We start from the raw sequence: 20880 nt of genomic DNA, 5'->3' as shown, positions 1-20880 counted from the left end.
TTCACTTTATTTTCTAATCGCTGAAATAACGTCGCATTCCCTCTCAATTCACGAAGCTTCATTCTGTTTCCTCTTCCTTTTCTGGGTGGTTCACCTTTTTCCACTACCGAAAAAACTGAATGCAAAACCGAACACTACCAAATGGTATGCAAGCTTGAGGCGAAGAACAGATTGAACACTACTGTTGTAAAGATCAAGTGCAAGAAGATTCGAAACAAGACACCCAGCGCCTAGGGCCAATATTTACTCTATTGCACTCATATGTTCAGTGCAATACTGGAAACCACTGCGATTTGCGCGGCAGGGGAAACTTCTCATTGTGCCTCATATCTGGGTTTTTGCCGTTACATTTACGTACCGGGAGCGAAAAGAGTGATTTCTGCTGCGTAATGCTCTAAAAAATGTGTAAAATGTAGTTACGCTTAGAAAGAGTAAGATTTAAGATCGGATTTTAAATTGGTATCGAGGGCGAGAACACTGCGAACGAACAACTCGGGTAGAAGAGAGATGAAAAACCATGCTGGTTTTCATCTCCTAACGATGCATCTTAGGCAACGGACCAATTATATTCAAGTTTCAACGTCTAGACATTGCTTGATACTGGTAATATGGTCTTCCCTGTCCCACCCATGCACTTTAGATAAATGGATTAGGTCATGACATAACTCGATACCAACCATGTGTGATAAAAAGTTGGAGGGAAACGCATGGATCAGTGGGTGCACGTTAACGTGGCGGGAAACCCATCTGGACGAATAACATTGAAGCTCTCTTCATTGGAGGTCTGCGCATTAAGAAGAGAGGTCCAAGTTTGTTATAAACGAACTGCTGTTAATAATACTTCCATAGTGAAAATGCTAAGAAATAATAACAATGATATAACATGTTAACTAATGGTTTATTTGAAAATTCCTTCCAAAATACAACTTTTAGTATAATTTTTTGTTGAATATTAACAATCTTTTTTATGATTTTATACAAAAATTCAATCGATACTCAATATTTTTGATGAGCTTCATAGAACGGTTAAATTACAACAATTTGCATAGTTCTCTTTCTCCAGAATGAATTGGTTTTATATGGAAATTTACTTGCTACAGAGCTACTATAATTTTTTAGAATGCAAAATTCGGTTCTCTAACACTTTGTTTATCTGTACTATTAAAAAATCCCCACAAAGGTTTGTGATTCTGTGCGATAAAAAATAAAATAGTGTTGGTTTTATTTAGTGCAATAAATTCACAAAGAATATTCAAACAACACTTACTTATGTGATTTTTCAGTTTCTCCCGGCGTATTTCTTGTTCGAACAGTCCAGAATGTACTGACGATCCATAGGGCCCGTTGGACACTATGGACCGGTTGTACACCCTTGGACTGTTCGAGCAACATTTACTTAGTTGTAAAAATAAACGTCATATAACTTAAAAATTTCAAGTGATTTGCGCTTAAATCTCACATTAAACATAGGGATCCCAGAAACCTCACCTCATAGTATACGTTACAGGAAAATCCCCCCTTGATTTAAGGGCTAGAATAGGTAGAGGGAAGAAGAACATAAATACATTTTCCATTTTGTTCGTGTCAGACTTGTCAGTCTTTTATGAAACATACACTCGTTAGGAGTCTGCAGTGGGGCACCGATTCAAACGGTTTCCGGAAGTCAAGGAATATGGCATCCTTCGTAATCTATAATATTTTCATTTTAATCATATGATCAGCCTCAACAAATTTTTCCATGCAGAAGTGAGGCCTAGTAGCAGTAGGTGAAGGAAAACCACACAAATACCGCATATACAATATTTATATGCAGACATAACGTGTACTCGAAACTTCCTGGCAGATTAAAACTGTGTGCCCGACCGAGACTCGAACTCGGGACCTTTGCCTTTCGCGGGCAAGTGCTTCTGTAAAGTTTGGAAGGTAGGAGACGAGGTACTGGCAGAAGTAAAGCTGTGAGTACCGGGCGTGAGTCGTGCTTCGGTAGCTCAGTTGGTAGAGCACTTGCCCGCGAAAGGCAAAGGTCCCGAGTTCGAGTCTCGGTCGGGCACACAGTTTTAATCTGCCAGGAAGTTTCATATCAGCGCACACTCCGCTGCAGAGTGAAAATCTCATTCTGGAAACATCCCCCAGGCTGTGGCTAAGCCATGTCTCCGCAATATCCTTTCTTTCAGGAGTGCTAGTTCTGCAAGGTTCGCAGAAGAGCTTCTGTAAAGTTTGGAAGGTAGGAGACGAGGTACTGGCAGAAGTAAAGCTGTGAGTACCGGGCGTGAGTCGTGCTTCGGTAGCTCAGTCGGTAGAGCACTTGCCCGCGAAAGGCAAAGGTCCCGAGTTCGAGTCTCGGTCGGGCACACAGTTTTAATCTGCCAGGAAGTTTCATATCAGCGCACACTCCGCTGCAGAGTGAAAATCTCATTCTGATAACGTGTACTCAATTTGCACACAAATAGTCTGCAGCTAGTCACACACATTTATGCACACAACTATGACAAGAATTTTATTCAACTGTTCTTCGCACACATCGTTCACTTACAAAGAAATAAATACTCTGCCACACACTCAGCTACTCAATGGATGGTCTGAGCGCAAGAGGGTGCCGATCTCATCCCCACAGATGAACCATTTGTCCTCATAACACAACAGCCTAACATTCAGCTATAGTGCAGTAAGTACCTCATGGTTTTGTGATCGAAATACTATCTGGCGCCAGTATGTGGAGCAGTGGCAGCATCCTTGAGCAGGCAACTCTTGTCGTCCTCGATCACAAGAGCCTTTGAGGCCACATGATGCCCACCCTTAGTCTGCTTCTGGCTGGCACCTGCATCTATGCCGTATAAATATATTTTGACCTGATCCCAGCTAACTACACAATCTGTGAACCATTTGCTTTGTCCTTCAACTGGCCGACAACCTTTATGTCTTGTATTATTCCATAAGGATTATCGGTGACATATCCAGACAAGTTGAATTCTTCATGATTGTACCTAATTACTTCATGTGGATCGCAGCCTTTCAGCCAATAGACGAAACTGTGTTTATCCACATAAAATAACTTGGGACCAGGGAAGTTTGGCTTCGCAAACTCGTAGTGTAATCAGTACGTGTGAAGATTGTAGAGGTCCACAAAGCACACATCGATACAAACAGGCTTAGTGAACTGCACTGAAAAAGAGCGACAAGTAATTTTCTGAATGTAATGAGCTGCTGAAATATAAGATGCTGATGTAATCTCTCACACGAAAATGACCCACCAACCGATAACCAAAATGAATTTAGCGCAGTTCCCCAACACTTTCTACAGTTTCTCAGAAAACTGAATTGTTCATTAATTTGCAAAATTTTTTCGAAGTCACGTGTCGTGATAGCCGTCGGTCTACTGCGTACATCTATCTACTCCTACAACCACGACGCTTCTTGAAGGAGATGCCGTCGGTGATTCTGAAAGTTCCATCCCCAACTCGAGACATTGTTGAAGATTTCTCCAGTGTAGAACGTATCGCTGTGGTTCTCCAGCAGCTTTGGGAAGAAAACATTTCTCAGGACTTGGCACACTGGACACAATGGCAAGTCGCTGTGTGCCTCATGAAAATGGGTGCGATGTATCAGTTCTGCTTACAGAATATATCCCTCACAAGAATCAGCAACCACTACAAGAATGTTTTCTTTCAGTATCTCGATTCTCTCTCCAGGGAGCCATCGAAACCCTCAAAACGGCAGCCTATGTTGTATGGCTTACCCGCAGTGGTTGCTTACGAAACAGTAAATCATGTAACGTAAATCGTCAAATGGCCTGTACTCCTCCTCGCTCATTTGCGGTTTAGAGTACTCGTGCCTGCACTGGAAAAGTTCCCTGCAAATCCTGCCTTTGGAGAAAACTAGCATGTCAACGTCAGTCAACAGTTCAATGCTAACATACGTTCTTCTTAACATTACATACCACAACAACCATGGCATGGTGTAATAGAAATCAAGATCCGGAAAGTATATGTCCAGGCACACAGTCTGGAATTTCTCAAAACTGTGAGCAGTTGTACATTTGTGATTCACAACATCGGTGTTGCTGAACACCTGCCAAACATTCACTATTTGCTCATACTCCGCATCTGTTATGGCAGTGCCTCTGATTTTACTGTGAGAGGTGGCAGAAGCCCCCTCTCATATTTCTATCTTACTCTGAGTAATTCGATTTTCCTCTCTAATTGCATGTGGTGAAAAGTTGCTATTCCTTCACACGTGGACTTCCCACGCAGCGTCTCTCGTCACCCGGGTCGTCCGGTGACAGGCGGGCTCTGCTGATCTTGAAAGTGTTAAGCCGACGGGTGTGATGGAGTCGAGTGAATGCTTTCCAGACGCCGACATTGTCATCATAGCGGCGGAGACACGCCCACATGGGCCTGAAGGAGCGGCTAGGCTAGAGGTTCCGTTACTTCGCAGAAACTTAGCGAAAACACTTCCTGGCGGGCTACCAGCGAGGCGTGGGAATGACTTGTGTACCCATGCAGTCTTGGCGGGCAAATTCCCACGTTTTCTGCAAAATCGTAACTGCGATTGGCTTGCTCAGGGCATAGCTCCGTGACGTAGCAAAATCGGCGCAGAAATTGGCGCCAAGAATCTCCATTTGTGGAATGGTAGTGCTTCGGCAATAGAGTGGAATTTTCCGCCGGTTTTCGAGTTGCTGATTGGAACGTTTAACCACGGCCACTGTCGTGGGGGCGGGAATGTTCTGTGTTCGGTTTGTACGGGTGCTTTTGTAGTGGTCGGCTCTCGCCTTTCGGTCGGAGTAGGTTACAAGACTGAGCTCTCGCTGCTCTGGACAGCCTGCCTTCCGTTGGCTGTCTAATATACTTTTATTTGATTGTAACTGTTTAACGAAGTTGCTGAAGTTTCGACTTCAACGTTACTTTCCGAGTACAGTTGGCAATTGAGCGTTCTGCGTACAAGCGGCCTATGTTGTCTGTCTTGGGCAGTATTGGCTAAAGTTGACTGAATCGGAGTTATTGTGTGACTTCGCTTGTGAAAATCAATCACTGTACCGTCAGTGATTGTGTGGCGAGCCTTCTTCGTCTCCCTCAGAGGCGCATTTGTATTGATAGGAAGTCTTTAGTCTGGAACAACCAGACCAGGACAATTTGTTTCGGGCTGTACTCGCGACATTATCATCACCACGACGGGACGTAGAAGCAACCAGCCACCGCTTCCAGTACGCCAGATCGTGTCCTTGCAGCTAAGAAGACAGCTTGGTAATGTACGTCCGCAGCACCGGCAAAGCAGGCATTTTTGCTAGGCGATAATCAGAGCTCAGCAGAGGGCGCCTGTTCGTCTTTTCTAACTTTGTTCTGTCTTGGATGTTCATTGTCTGAGTTCTCACTACTGTAGCAGCAATTAATGTTGGGTTGGCTGTGTGTTTCTCTTAATATTTGAGTTGCAAGGAATTGGCTCCACATACCACTTCGTCATAAATGTAACAATCTAGTTTAGGGACAACTTCACCTTCACAGCATTTATTTGAGTATCCAATTTGAGCCAGTTTGATGTATTGTAAATGTTTCATATGTTTTGTTTATTATTTTGAGTTTAGTAATAATAAATCATATTGTTATTTTGGACAGAACTTTCATTCTGTTAATCGGTAGAGCAACCCTTTCATTTCTCACTACGTTAATGAAACTTTCTTTTATTTCACTTATTTATCAAATTAAATTATTACAGGTGCCAAACTCTTTTCTACTCCACTTGCAGGGTCGATTACAGTCAGTTCGCATTTCTTTTTAATCCATGTGCAACAGCAAAAATCGGAGTTAGAATAGGGGGGGGGGCTTAGAGCATTATTTATATATGAAGATTATCGAATTATCGAAGAAGTTGGTTTTAAATACACTACTAGCCCCGGCACCTCGCAACTGGAGAACGCATTTATTTCGGGCAGTGTGGTTTCGTGGAACATCTCCATCGAATCCAGGTATTCATATGGAAGAGCCACCATATTCATCATAAGCTGCAACTTTGCATCAAAGGGATGTGCAGCTCTGGTGATGTATATATCCTCTTTATGCATTGCCTCATCAAGTTTCTGAAGAGATACTTACATGAAAGGTAGTGAATCCAGGAAGTGGAGGGTTATTTATGTCGTTATTCTCTCGGAAAACGAAGTGTACTTTTCTATGGTATGAGGAATGACAATGCCTTTATCATCTTTCAAGCCAAAATCACCCAACTGCTCAACAAGGAACAAAGTATCACACCCAGTGCTATATTGGAAGAAAATAAGTATGTGCCATAACAGTTGGTACTGCGCATTGCATGCATTGTCAGCTTCACCGCAGAACTTCCCCCTTTAGATGACAGTGGCCTCTATGCGGAGTTTCCACTTTTATACCTAATGGCAGCCCACGAATATGAAAGTAACTGCCTGCTCATATAATGCATCATTCTCCTCCGAGTGGGTCAATGGAGTGCTGGAGCGATAAAAGCTGCCAACTTCTCATGAAAGTTTTTCAGACTCAGAGAGCAGCTATCTCACATGATTATTCCGGACACATGATTCGAATCTATTAAGGTTTGTGTCATATGAGCATGCAACTTGGTTCAGTGACACATACAGTGTAAAACTTCATATGATGCCAGGATTGGAGTATTAGTTTTATGCGGAAGCACTTATTACTACTGAATCCATGATAAGACTAATGAAAACCAGATAGACCATAAGTAAAAGAATTCGAATACAGTATAATTACTGAAAGTAGAAAAAAAAGTTGCAAAGTACCTCACATAATTCAAATCAAACTTCATTTATATTTGAACCAATCATTCTAGTCTACTTCTTATAAAATGGTCTGAGGATAAAGATTTATGATCATATATAGATCTGTTCAAAGAAGGTGATAACCATCTGAGCCGACCGGAGTGGCCGAGCGGTTCTTGGCGCTACAGTCAGGAACGGCGCGACCGCTACGGTCGCAGGTTCCAATCCTGCCTCGGGCATGGATGTGTGTGATGTCCTTAGGTTAGTTAGGTTCAGGTAGTTCTAAGTTATAAGGGACTGATGACCTCAGCAGTAAAGTCCCATAGTGCTCAGAGCCATTTGAACCATTTTGATAACCATCTGACACAATTAATGAAAACCATGTTTAGTTTAAATACTAATATTATTAACAAAGCTTACTTCACTTGTGTTGGTGAATAAATGAAAAGCAAAATTAAGTCTCATTAAGAAATTATGTTCGGCCAAGGAAGCACAGTTTAGCAGTTCACTTACTTAATGATTAGATTCATTTAACACATAATACCGACTAACTTTATGGCCACGCAGAGTAGCCGTGAGGTCTAGAGCGTCTTGCCACGGTTCGCGCAGCTCCCCCCGTCGGAGGTTCGAGTCCTCCCTCGGGAGTGGGTGTGTGTGTTGTCCTTAGTGTAAGTTAGTTTAATTAGTGTGTATGCCTAGGGACCGATGACCTCAGAAGTTTGGTTCCATAATCCTTACAACCGTTTTCCTATTTCAAAAACTATAAGGCACTGGGAAGACATACACATGGGAAAGTATTAAGCAGTCAGCTTATCTAACTCCAGCATGCTGCAACGAGAGCAAAGATGACACGTTAATACATATTCTGTAAATCAGAAATGCTTCTGAGAATACATAAATGGTCATTTAGAACACAGTTCTAAAGCTATCAGTAGCTCATTATTTTATTTAGTGGTAAAAGAACTGTCGGAGCAGTAAGTTTCCCAGTACCATACAGCCTTATTGCTACTTCTTCCTTAGCCATAAGCCTGCATACAGTAATTGACACCATCAAAATTCTGATGTGCTGCCAGGTATATATAGTACTGGAAACTTCATCATGTTTAGCATCAAGGTTTCACTCACACCGTCCACAGCTCGTGGTCGTGCGGTAGCGTTCTCGCTTCCCACGCTTAGGTTCCCGCGTTCGATTCCCGGCGGGGTCAGGGATTTTCTCTGCCTCGTGGTGACTGGGTGTTGTGTGATGTCCTTAGGTTGGTTATGTTTAAGTAGTTCTAAGTTCTAGGGGACTGATGACCATAGATGTTAAGTTCCATAGTGATCAGAGGCATTTTTTTTTACTCACACCACTGCGATGCCAAACAACTTCTCGTCTTTACTCAAGGAAGAAGCCTGCGCGGCTCATCCCTCACATATCAACTTCCTCTCTGCTTGGAACACTCTTCCCCAATGTGGGTATGCCGCAGCTGCACGATGATTGGTTGCAGGAAGAAGACTCCAAAGACATCGTCTATCACAAAAAGACAAGCCTAATAAACAATGAGATATCGATATTGATTATTATGGAGCAATGATTACTCGCACATGCAATAATTAAACGTCGTGCTACTAGATGGAGAGGTGGCTGAAACGGATGATACCTTGCAGTACGTGGCTGAGTGCGTTACCCAACCCTCCTTCCTCCATTTCGGAAAAATGGCAGATTCCGACACTCTTGACATAAGTTCAGTGTGCTATTGTATCCCCCCACGGTATCAGACCAGTTCTTCCACAGTTTTTGGTGACGCTCTTTTCCTCACAAGCATCATTGCTCTTCTTGGGGAATTCATGAGTTGTTTTACACTAAGGGCGTGGTACAATGTGACACTGACGATTTTAGAAAGAAACCTTTTCAAGACGCCTTGGCAGACATCGAGAAAGTGGCAGGTTCACGGTAGCCCACATTTGTGTTGTCAATATGGGCTTGTGAGATCGTGTCCCCAAAATCAACTGCGACCACAGAGTTGTCTAACGTAGCTACAGGACTTATTTGGTGCTGTGTAACATGGGGACAGGTGTAATACTGCTGCCGGTCCCAGAGTGTCCCAGGGCGATGAATGTGAGACAGTTCAGGAGCAGAGAGTGTCGCTGTGTTGGCAAACGACCTAGTGTCATCAGTCAGTACCACACCGGTCACGGCAGATCCAGCTGTGGCAATGTTTGCAGGTGCAGCGAATACGTTGTGGGGTGGGGTGACGTACACATCATTCTCACGTCAGGTGGAGGAGTAAATCTGAGTGCAACCCGATTCCGCACACATCCATCACGTTTGCAAAAGCAGAAGAAGAAGAACATGATGATGAAGAAGAAATTAATCGTCAGGTGGCAGCTGTAATGAGCACACGTAAAGATGGAAAAATCATTTTAAATGAATACCTGGAAGATCACTAGAGTCAAATTGTTTTTATACAGGGTGTTTCAAAAGTGACCGGTATATTTGAAATGGCAATAAAAACTAAACGAGCAGCGATAGAAATACACCGTTTGTTGCAATATGCTTGGGACAACAGTACATTTTCAGGCAGACAAACTTTCGAAATTACAGTAGTTACAATTTTCAACAACAGATGGCGCTGCGGCCTGGGAAACTCTATAGTACGATATTTTCCACATATCCACCATGCGTAGCAATAATATGGCGTAGTCTCTGAATGAAATTACCCGAAACCTTTGACAACGTGTCTGGCGGAATGGCTTCACATGCAGATGAGATGTACTGCTTCAGCTGTTCAATTGTTTCTGGATTCTGGCGGTACACCTGGTCTTTCAAGTGTCCCCACAGAAAGAAGTCACAGGGGTTCATGTCTGGCGAATAGGGAGGCCAATCCACGCCGCCTCCTGTATGTTTCGGATAGCCCAAAGCAATCACACGATCATCGAAATATTCATTCAGGAAATTAAAGACGTCGGCACCATCTTGCATAAACCACGAGGTGTTCGCAGTGTCGTCTAAGGCAGTTTGTACCGCCACAAATTCACGAAGAATGTCCAGATAGCGTGATGCAGTAATCGTTTCGGATCTGAAAAATGGGCCAATGATTCCTTTGGAAGACATGGCGGCCCAGACCAGTACTTTTTGAGGATGCAGGGACGATGGGACTGCAACATGGGGCTTTTCGGTTCCCCATATGCGCCAGTTCTGTTTATTGACGAAGCCGTCCAGGTAAAAATAAGCTTCGTCAGTAAACCAAATGCTGCCCACATGCATATCGCCGTCATGAATCCTGTGCACTATATCGTTAGCGAATGTCTCTCGTGCAGCAATGGTAGCGGCGCTGAGGGGTTGCCGCGTTTGAATTTTGTATGGCCGCTGTTGGATCACCTGCTGCACTAGCTGCACGTTGCCCTCTGTGGTTGCCGTACGCGGTCGCCCTACCTTTCCAGCACGTTCATCCGTCACGTTCCCAGTCCGTTGAAATTTTTCAAACAGATCCTTTATTGTATCGCTTTTCGGTCCTTTGGTTACATTAAACCTCCGTTGAAAACTTCGTCTTGTTGCAACAACACTGTGTTCTAGGCGGTGGAATTCCAACACCAGAAAAATCCTCTGTTCTAAGGAATAAACCATGTTGTCCACAGCACACTTGCACGTTGTGAACAGCACACGCTTACAGCAGAAAGACGACGTACAGAATGGCGCACCCACAGACTGCGTTGTCGTCTATATCTTTCACATCACTTGCAGCGCCATATGTTGTTGAAAATTGTAACTACTGTAATTTCGAAAGTTTGTCCGCCTGAAAGTGTACTGTTGTCCCAAGCATATTGCAACAAACGGTGTATTTCTATCGCTGCTCGTTTAGTTTTTATTGCCGTTTCAAATATACCGGTCATTTTTGAAACACCCTGTATATTACCCACTGACGAGCTATCGTCATAAACATCTTCTTCATGGCGTTTCAGCTCTCCTGTTTCTGTCGGTGCTATTTACGTTGCTGCTTATGCATCTCATACTGAGACGACTGGTACTTATATCCGAAAACCACATTAATCTGCTTATTTAAGCCATTACGAATATAATATGCAGATCTCTCGCCACCTGTTTTTTTTTATCAGGAGAGCTCTAGTTCATGGAACCTCTTCCGCCGGTATTCTTAATTATAGGATTATAATGTATTTTAGAACAGGTGCGCATGCTGGTCCATCTCGTGGCTGGTGCCTCGGCTGTTGAAATAGAAGAGTAAATTTCCGTGGCCTTGACATGTGCTGCTTGCCGTGGCCCTTATCTACGGAGCACTACCCATACATCAGAGATCGCTGTTGGCTCTGTTCGAAAAATACCGTACATATTTTAGTAAAGCGCTATCGTAGAAGCCGTTGATGTGAAATATAAGTATCAGGTATCGCTCAGAGTCCAGTAGCTATCACGCTATGCAATACTTCCATAGTAATAGTAATAGAAAGTAATGAGACTAATTTTTTACTTCATCACCAAGACAACAACTTAGAGCTGTGCAGCGCCCAGCGGTAGGTAGTCGCTATCGCGGACAGCCCGCACAGAGCTCTGCTTGTGTTATGTAGAGGCAGCGGTGCACCACAGTACCAAGACGTTATTACCCTCTGGAATGAGCTAAAATTTTTGTAAAAATCAGAATGTTTTCGCCAATAGCATTCTGCGACGAGCGTTTATAAATCGCTCTGTTGTATTCTATACTAGTACACCAAGAACACGATCTTGTTTAATCGTTTTCTACGTTACACTATTTAAATTATAGACAGGCAGATAATATTTGCTTTAGAACCCCACCTGTCGAACAGTTGGTTATTCGTATTGGTAACAAATACATCCGAGTAAATGCCCAAAATGACAGCACTTTCAGTCATATCCTCTAAGTGTGGAAGTAATTGCATTCCAGATTCATTATCATGTGTGTGTTGTGACGTGGATATCCCAGGGCCAGGTGTAGAGTGAATGTGATATTACTATATGCTGAGTATTACAAAACACACCAAAACACTTGAGAATTGAGGTCACCTTTATAGCCAGAGTCTGAGTACTTATTTTCTGGAATAATAATGTGTGATGGTAAAATGTAAAACATTAAGAAACCACAGGATGATGACATGAGCTCGCAGGCTGGCAGACAGAAACAGCTGGAGACTCTGGCGATTCAGTTGCGACAGACCTAACATTCAACAAAAGACAAAATTAGAGATAGGGCCTCAACGGAGCTGAGAGTATCCCCGATCTGCTTTCTCTCCTGTATGCATTAATCCTTCTCTAAGACGGACGGACGCGAAATATGTCTTCATGAGATATTATTATTATTAATTTTTTCTGAACAAAACTTTATTGATTTTCAAGCTACCTGATGTCGATTAGTTCCCTCGACAATTTGCCAGCTGAATCGCCGTCATAGCTATAGTTTCCCTTCCTACTTTGTACATCAAGTATTGAGTATCTGAAACATTCCGCGAATAAGTCAAAACTTGGAAAAGTTAGGACGTGATTCGAGTAACAAGATGTAGCTCGTCTTTGAGATTGCGACGAATGACGTCACGAGACCCAATTTATTTCTTTAAGGATACTATGCTAAACCTCTATGATACTATGCAAAACACCTATTTTATTATTTTGTACCTGATGACTAACTACCGATATCTCTTCTATAATTTTAGAATATATGCTGTATGAAAACAGACAAAGACATAAAATTTCCTTGTCTGATACATATTGAGAATTGGCAACATGTTTCCGTATTTTTCAGCCTACTGAAAAATCAGTATCATTACAAGCAAAGGAGAACTACATTTCGGTTCTGAGAGACTGACCAACCTACTTTCCGCCGTCTTTCTTTCCCATATAAGCTTTTATCGCCGTTATTTTTAGTGCTAATGGAAGCACTTGTAGCTGCGAAAACTCTTGTTCGGAATCCGTCTTGGGCAACATGCACTGTATTTCCCATACAAGCTATGCTGGAACCGTTTCTTCGGATTTGCCATTACAGAACGTAGCCCGCCATCCACAACAGTTTTTATATTAATGAACGGCTGTGAATGGTAAGCTACGTTCGGGGCCTGAAAATCGGAACTTATAGCATGTGTAAAAAAAAAAAAAAAAAAACAGAGATAGAGAGAGAGCAGAAGTTAGATTCAAATTCTGCTGCTCTTTTTGCTATAATTACTCAAGTACTACGTTTCTGGCTACAGTCCTACTTCCCTTCATAGATTCTCACAGTGTAAGTGATGGTCCAGAATTAATTCCAAGTTCTTTGCAGGAAAAGAGAAAGGTCATTTTGTTTTGCCGTTTATGATTAAGGTTGGAAGAGATACTCTGAACTTCGTTGTAATAAGTCTTTCGTGAGCGACTATGATTTCTTGCGTTTCAGGCGGGTTAAATTTGAAACTTCTGCTCTGCGCCCATTCAGATAAGGCAAGTAAATCAGCAGTTACACTGATTACTCAAAACATAATGACCACTGCCCACCGCGACGTTTGATGCCGCCTGGTGGCGTTACGGGCACATGACGAGAAAACAAAACTATGTAAGCTGAGCGCACACGGACGGAGGATCACGCTAGCAAAGATACGGCTGACAATTGTAAAATCCATAGAGATAAACGACTTTGACAAAGAGCAAATTGTTTTTACGCAGAGCTTGTGAAAGAGTATCTCAAAAACGGTGAAGCTAACGGAATGTTCACCTGCTACCGCCGTGAGCGTTTACGGAAATAGGTAGACCGCAGTGAAACTACCATTAGGCGCTAACTGGATGGATGTCCACGACTCTTCACACAACGTGGGGTTTGCAGGATTGTCTGCTCTGTAAAGTAGGATGATGGTGGTCTGTGTCATCTCTGCCGAAAGAGCACAATGCTGGTGCACGCACAACGGTTTCAGACCGCACCGCATCGTACGCTGTTAAACATGGCCGGCCGAGGTGGCCCAGCGGTTCAAGGCGCTACAGTCTGGAACCGCGCGACCGCTACGATCGCAGGTTCGAATCCTGCCTCGGGCATGGGTGTGTGTGATGTCCTTAGGTTAGTTAGGTTTAAGTAGTACTAAGTTTGTAAGTAGGCTCTTCAGGTTTTTTTATTGGTAACGCCACGTAGCGCTCTATATGAAAATCACTGACTGTGCTGTGTGCAGTCTGAGGCTGGTCGGCATTGTTGCAATAATCGCTATTGCAGTGTTGGGCAGTTGGCTGTTAACAGCGCGTAGCGTTGCACAGTTGGAGGTGAGCCGCCAGCAGTGGTGGATGTGTGGAGAGAGATGGCGGAGTTTTGAGAGCGGATGATCTGGACGTGTGTCCATCAGAGACAGTAAATTTGTAAGACTGGATGTCATGAACTGATATATATATTATGACTTTTGACCAATATTAAGGTAAATACATTGTTTGTTCTTTGTCAAAATCTTTCATTTGCTAACTATGCATATCAGTAGTTAGTGACTTCAGTAGTTAGAATCTTTTATTTAGCTGGCAGTATTGGCGCTCGCTGTATTGCAGTAGTTCGAGTAACGAAGATTTTTGTGAGGTAAGTGATTTGTGAAAGGTATAATTTCATCTACATCTACATCTACATCCATACTCCGCAAGCCACCTGACGGTGTGTGGCGGAGGGTACCCTGAGTACCTCTATCGGTTCTCCCTTCTATTCCAGTGTCGTATAGTTCGTGGAAAGAAGGATTGTCGGTATGCTTCTGTGTGGGCTCTAATCTCTCTGATTTTATCCTCATGGTCTCTTCGCGAGATATACGTAGGAGGGAGCAATATACTGCTTGACTCTTCGGTGAAGGTATGTTCTCGAAACTTTAACAAAAGCCTGTACCGAGCTACTGAGCGTCTCTCCCGCAGAGTCTTCCACTGGAGTTTATCTATCATCTCCGTAACGCTTTCGCGATTACTAAATGATCCTGTAACAAAGCGCGCTGCTCTCCGTTGGATCTTCTCTATCTCTTCTATCAACCCTATCTGGTACGGATCCCACACTGCTGAGCAGTACTCAAGCAGTGGGCGAACAAGCGTACTGTAACCTACTTCCTTTGTTTTCGGATTGCATTTCCTTAGGATTCTTCCAATGAATCTCAGTCTGGCATCTGCTTTACCGACGATCAACTGTATATGATCATTCCATTTTAAATCACTCCTAATGCGTACTCCCAGATAATTTATGGAATTAACTGCTTCCAGTTGCTGACCTGCTATTTTGTAGCTAAATGATAAGGGATCTATCTTTCTATGTATTCGCAGCACATTACACTTGTCTACATTGAGATTCAGTTGCCATTCCCTGCACCATGCGTCAATTCGCTGCAGATCCTCCTACATTTCAGTACAATTTTCCATTGTTACAACCTCTCGATACACCACAGCATCATCCGCAAAAAGCCTCAGTGAACTTCCGATGTCATCCACAAGGTCATTTATGTATATTGTGAATAGCAACGGTCCTATGACACTACCATGCGGCACACCTGAAATCTCTCTTACTTCGGAAGACTTCTCTCTATTGAGAATGACATGCTGCGTTCTGTTATCTAGGAACTCTTCAATCCAATCACACAATTGGTCTGATAGTCCATATCCTCTTACTTTGTTCATTAAACGACTGTGGGGAACTGTATCGAACGCCTTGCGGAAGTCAAGAAACACAGCATCTACCTGTGAACCCGTGTCAATGGCCCTCTGAGTCTCGTGGACGAATAGCGCGAGATGGGTTTCGCACGACCGTCTTTTTCGAAACCCATGCTGATTCCTACAGAGTAGATTTCTAGTCTCCAGAAAAGTCATTATACTCGAACATAATACGTGTTCCAAAATTCTACAACTGATCGACGTTAGAGATATAGGTCTATAGTTCTGCACATCTGTTCGACGTCCCTTGTTGAAAACGGGGATGACCTGTGCCCTTTTCCAATCCTTTGGAACGCTACGCTCTTCTAGAGACCTACGGTACACCGCTGCAAGAAGGGGGGCAAGTTCCTTCGCGTACTCTGTGTAAAATCGAACTGGTATCCCATCAGGTCCAGCGGCCTTTCCTCTTTTGAGCGATTTTAATTGTTTCTCAATCCCTCTGTCGTCTATTTCGATATCTACCATTTAATGTAATTCAGGGCCATTCTTTTGTAGTGATTTTTGAAAGTCAGATTGCGTTGCGCTGAAAATATAGGGTGTCAGTTTAGTGTTAATCAGAATAAGTAAAGAGCGAAATGTCTGAGTACGTTCAAATAACGTAAGGGTTTAACCAGCATAGTAATTCAATAATTTTTCGAAGGGGACGTTTCATAGGTTCTAGGGTACTGATGACCGCAGAAGTTATGTCCCATAGTGCTCAGAGCCATTTGAAGCATTTGTTGAACATGGAGCTTCGCAATTATGACTAAGTTGGGCAAGGCACCATCGGGATTAGACCGCCGATCAATAGAAATGCGTCGGCCTTCGGGTGAATAACGTTTTTGCTACGCTAGGTCACTGGTCGTCTCCACAAACGCCCGTCATCGAGGTGAATGGCGGCTCGAAACGTGGAAATGGTTCAAATGGCTCTAAGCACTATGGGACTTAACATCTGAGGTCATCAGCCCCTAGACTTAGAACTACTTAAACCTAAATAACCTAAGGACATCACACACATGCATGCCCGAGGCAGAATTCGAACCTACGACCATAGCAGGAGCGCGGTTCCGGACTGAAGCGCCTAGAACCGCACGGTCACAGAGGCCGGCTCGAAACGTGCAGCACGCTACGGACACAGGCTGGTGGGCGCAGTGTTACGCTATGAGAGACATTCTCCTGCGCTTGCTTGGGACCTGTGGTAGTAATCGAAGACACGTTGATAGCTGTGAACCATCTGCATGCCTTCATGCTTGATGTCTTCCCCGAAGGCAAAGTCATCTTTAAGCTGTCACGGAGCAAGAACCGTGCTACAGTGGTTTGAGGAGCGTTATAGTGATCTCACGTTAATGTCTCTGCAACCAAATCTGCCTGATTTAAATCCTATGGAATCCAACTTGGTCGCTATAGGACATCATCACCGCGTACGCAAATCAGCGGCCGAATATTTAGTAGAAATACGTGACCTGTGCGTAGAAATCTAATGCCACATACCTTCGCAATCTATCAACAAACTGTCGGATCCATGATATGTAGAATCAGTGATGTAATTCGTTCCAAAGACGGACAAACAAACTATTAAGCAGATCATCATAAGGTTTTGGCTCATCAGTGTACATGCTGGAGGGTTGTGTAAAAGTCTATTGGCCTTGTACTTCGATATAACTGAAAGTTGTCAGCATTCACATGTGATACTTGTAGTGAGATAGAATAGCTGACTTATCATTAACATTTTATGATAAAGTAAAGGGCCCAATACTGATCCTTGTGGGACAGCTGATACCGCATCCTTCTATTATGATCTTTTAGTTCCTTTCATTACACACTGTTGCTGGGATGTAGGGTTATGAGTGGAACCACTGTCAAGGTCTTGAAGTAAAATTTTGACTTCTGAGTTTAGCAAGCAAACAGTGCCGAAAGCTTTGCTTATCATTAACATTTTATGAGAAAAGTAAAGGGCCGAATACTGATCCTTGTGGGACACCTGATACCGCATCCTTCTATTATGATCTTTTAGTTCCTTTCATTTCACACTGTTGCTGGGATGTAGGGTTATGAGTGGAACCATTGTAAAGGTCTTGAAGTAAAATTTTGACTTCTGGCTTTAGCAAGCAAACAGTGCCGAAAGCTTTGCTAAAATACAAAAAGTACACAATAGTCACTGTTGTTCTTCCATAGACCATTGTGTAGATTTCTGCGAAGATATTTTGCGCCGTTTGTTGCTCGAATGTAAAGGATTTCTTTACACAATCTACGTTAAATGATACTTGACTGTGTAGCCACCAACCGGAAACAAAATGATCGATTAAGAAATATCGTTATACTTCTTAGAAAAAATAAATAAATAATGGTAATAACAATAATAATAATAATAATAATAATAATAAAGAAAAGGCAATATATACAGTGAGACAGAAGGATTCATGATTGCAATACAGGATCAAACAATAAACACCAGGTATTACAGCAAGCATATTATTAAAGATCCCATCGCAGGTTCGAATCCTGCCTCGGGCATGGATGTGTGTGATGTCCTTAGGTTAGTTAGGTTTAACTAGTTCTAAGTTCTAGGGGACTAATGACCTCAGCAGTTGAGTCCCATAGTGCTCAGAGCCATTTTTTTAAAGATCCCAATACCACAACAGATAAATGCAGACTTTGTAGATCACATCACAAGCGGATGTACAATACTAGCAAATACAGAATACCCCAGAAGACATGACAATGTCACAAAAATAATACATCAACTGCTTGCCTTACAACATAAACTTTTAAAACAACAAGTTCCTACATACAAGTATGCACCACAAAATTTACTGGAGAATGATGGATACAAATTATACTGGAACAGAACCATTATAACAGATAAAACAACGCCACATAACAAACCTGACATCATACTCACCAATAAAAAGAAGAAATTAACACAACTAATCGAAATATCCATACCCAATACAACAAATATACAAAAGAAAACAGGAGAAAAAATTGAAAACTACATCCAACTGGCTGAGGAAGTCAAAGACATGTGGCATCAGGATAAAGTTGACATCATACCAATTATACTATCAACTACAGGAGTCATACCACACAATATCCACCAGTACATCAATGCAATACAGCTACATCCAAACATATATATACAACTACAGAAATCCGTAATTATTGATACATGTTCAATTACCCGAAAGTTCCTAAATGCAATATAACACATACCGTACAGTTAATAGGAAGTGACACTTGATCAAGGTCCGCGTCACTTTCCATTCTTAACCAGACTTAACGTCTGAGAAAGTAAAGAAATAATAATAATAATGCACACACAATGACCGAGGGGGGGGGGGATTTTTTGTCCATTCTGTTGGGAGATGCTACGGTCGCAGGTTCGAATCCTGCCTCGGGCATGGATGTGTGTGATGTCCTTAGGTTAGTTAGGTTTAAGTAGTTCTAAGTTCTAGGGGACTGATGACCTAAGATGTTAAGTCCCATAGTGCTCAGAGCCATTTGAACCATTTTTTGTTGGGAGATGGAAAAGATTTATCAAAATGGTTCAAATGGCTCTGAGCACTATGGGACTTAACATCTATGGTCATTAGTCCCCTAGAACTTAGAACTACTTAAACCTAACTAACCTAAGGACGTCACACAACACCCAGTCATCACGAGGCAGAGAAAATCCCTGACCCCGCCGGGAATCGAACCCGGGAAAAAGATTTATCCTCGAGCATTATGTGGGAAAGGGATTAACAGTATGCACTTATTCATACTGAGATCTACCACGAAAATACCTTAGTCTTGTAAGCAGGGGAAATAACGAGAGGACTTCTCACTGCGTGTGATTTGTTGCAGCATGACAATGGCCATCCCCAACTCTTCTCACGAGGTTTCCACGCACTTTGAAAACGGTGGCATGTGTGCATTACGTTTCATTCACACTACGTGGAGAATAATAATTATGTCTATGATTCTTGTATACTACCTCATTTGAGCAGTAAAAATAATTATGATTTTCATTTGAATGACCGTTGTATTTAGTAAAAAGAAGTAGCCTTAGGATCCTCTAAACGACGACCATGTGCGCATCGGAAACGTTGGCTAATTGCATCACCTCTATAAACTTTTGGTGTGACTCGTTGCTTATCACAAGCGCAATGTCCTCAGATCACGAATGGGTAATGCCAACACGGTTTCTTTGAAAACGACGCAGACGATTTCATTCATTATTGTAGTCAGGAAGTAAAACACAGATCCTGTTCCAAGAACTGGAGATGGACGCCATTCGGACAGATTGTGTGTCCAGCGAGTCTGAGCAACTGCGTAGTGTCTGTGATCGTGATGACACCATCATGTCGGGTTTTGTTTTGTAAAGAGAATGAGGCAAAAACGGGGAGCGTCGTACCACAGAAAACGGAGAGTGAACCGGTGGCAGCGCATAGCCTTCTCAAACAGCACGAACATTCTTGTTTATCTAACGTCAAATGGGACATTCTGCCTTACAAAAACGTAATTATGAAATAAAATATGTTACTACAAAACATAATAGATACAGAAACTGTGAGCAGAGTGCCAGGAATTACAAGACAAAATATATTGTTTTCTATTGCAAGAACAAATCTTATAATACAGTTACGGTTCACGTTTACAATTGCCCTTTAATTCGAAATAAATAACATGTTTCGATACACGGACTTCATTAACTGAAGTTCAGTAATTTCATGTTGTTCAAGTAATGGCTATTAGAACGAAGAATTTTAAAACTAATGTGAATTTAACGTCATTCTCAAGTCTATGACGTATTCTGAGATACCTTTTGATTAAGCTATAGCTTGCAGACTGCAACGAAATGATGTTTCTGTGAGGCTAGTTGGCGAGGTAATGACTGTTTTGTGATTTTGCAGTCTCTTGTGGCTATTATTTTCTGTTTCTGTATTTCTCTTAACTGTGCTGGTGGAGAGAATACGGCCTGTTAGTTCTAGAATAAAGCTCCAAATTGTCTCGAGAGAGATGAGCAAATAGAGGTGTGCGTTTCTGTTCTTGGTAGTCAGTAGCAGGGCTCTTTGTGCATGGGTTTGCGGAAGTCTGTGAGACCAGGCCGGTCATGTGCTTTTGTCAGCACAGGCGGTGTTCGTCTATGTAGCCTGTGGTAAACCACCGCGGGTCCCTAGAGAATCATTGAGACCAAAGGCACGTTTCTAAAGACATATGCAAGCTATGCCTTACACCGTGGGAGAATTAGGTGTCTTTCATTCCAGACAGTATCCAAAGAAATAAAATGATTCTCCTGTCAAACGTGGCGCGCAGTGCACAGCCAATGAGTGAGACTCTACTGACACGCAATATCAACATCTTTCAAAACAAGTCACGTTCTGTAAGCTGCCGATATGAACAAAATTCGACGGGATCCCCCTGCCAGATTTTGAGAGCGCGTTCAGTGTGAGGGAGCAGCGCCTGTTCCACCTTGGACGCCGCGTATGGTTGCTAGGTTTCCGAATAAGTTTCACACTTTTGCGTTTGCACTGTCCGCTTTCTGAACAGCTCACAATTT

The sequence above is a fragment of the Schistocerca nitens genome, chromosome 4 (assembly GCF_023898315.1).
Source record: "Schistocerca nitens isolate TAMUIC-IGC-003100 chromosome 4, iqSchNite1.1, whole genome shotgun sequence".
NCBI classification, from domain to species: Eukaryota; Metazoa; Arthropoda; class Insecta; order Orthoptera; family Acrididae; genus Schistocerca; species Schistocerca nitens.
This window is presented reverse-complemented; position numbering follows the sequence as displayed.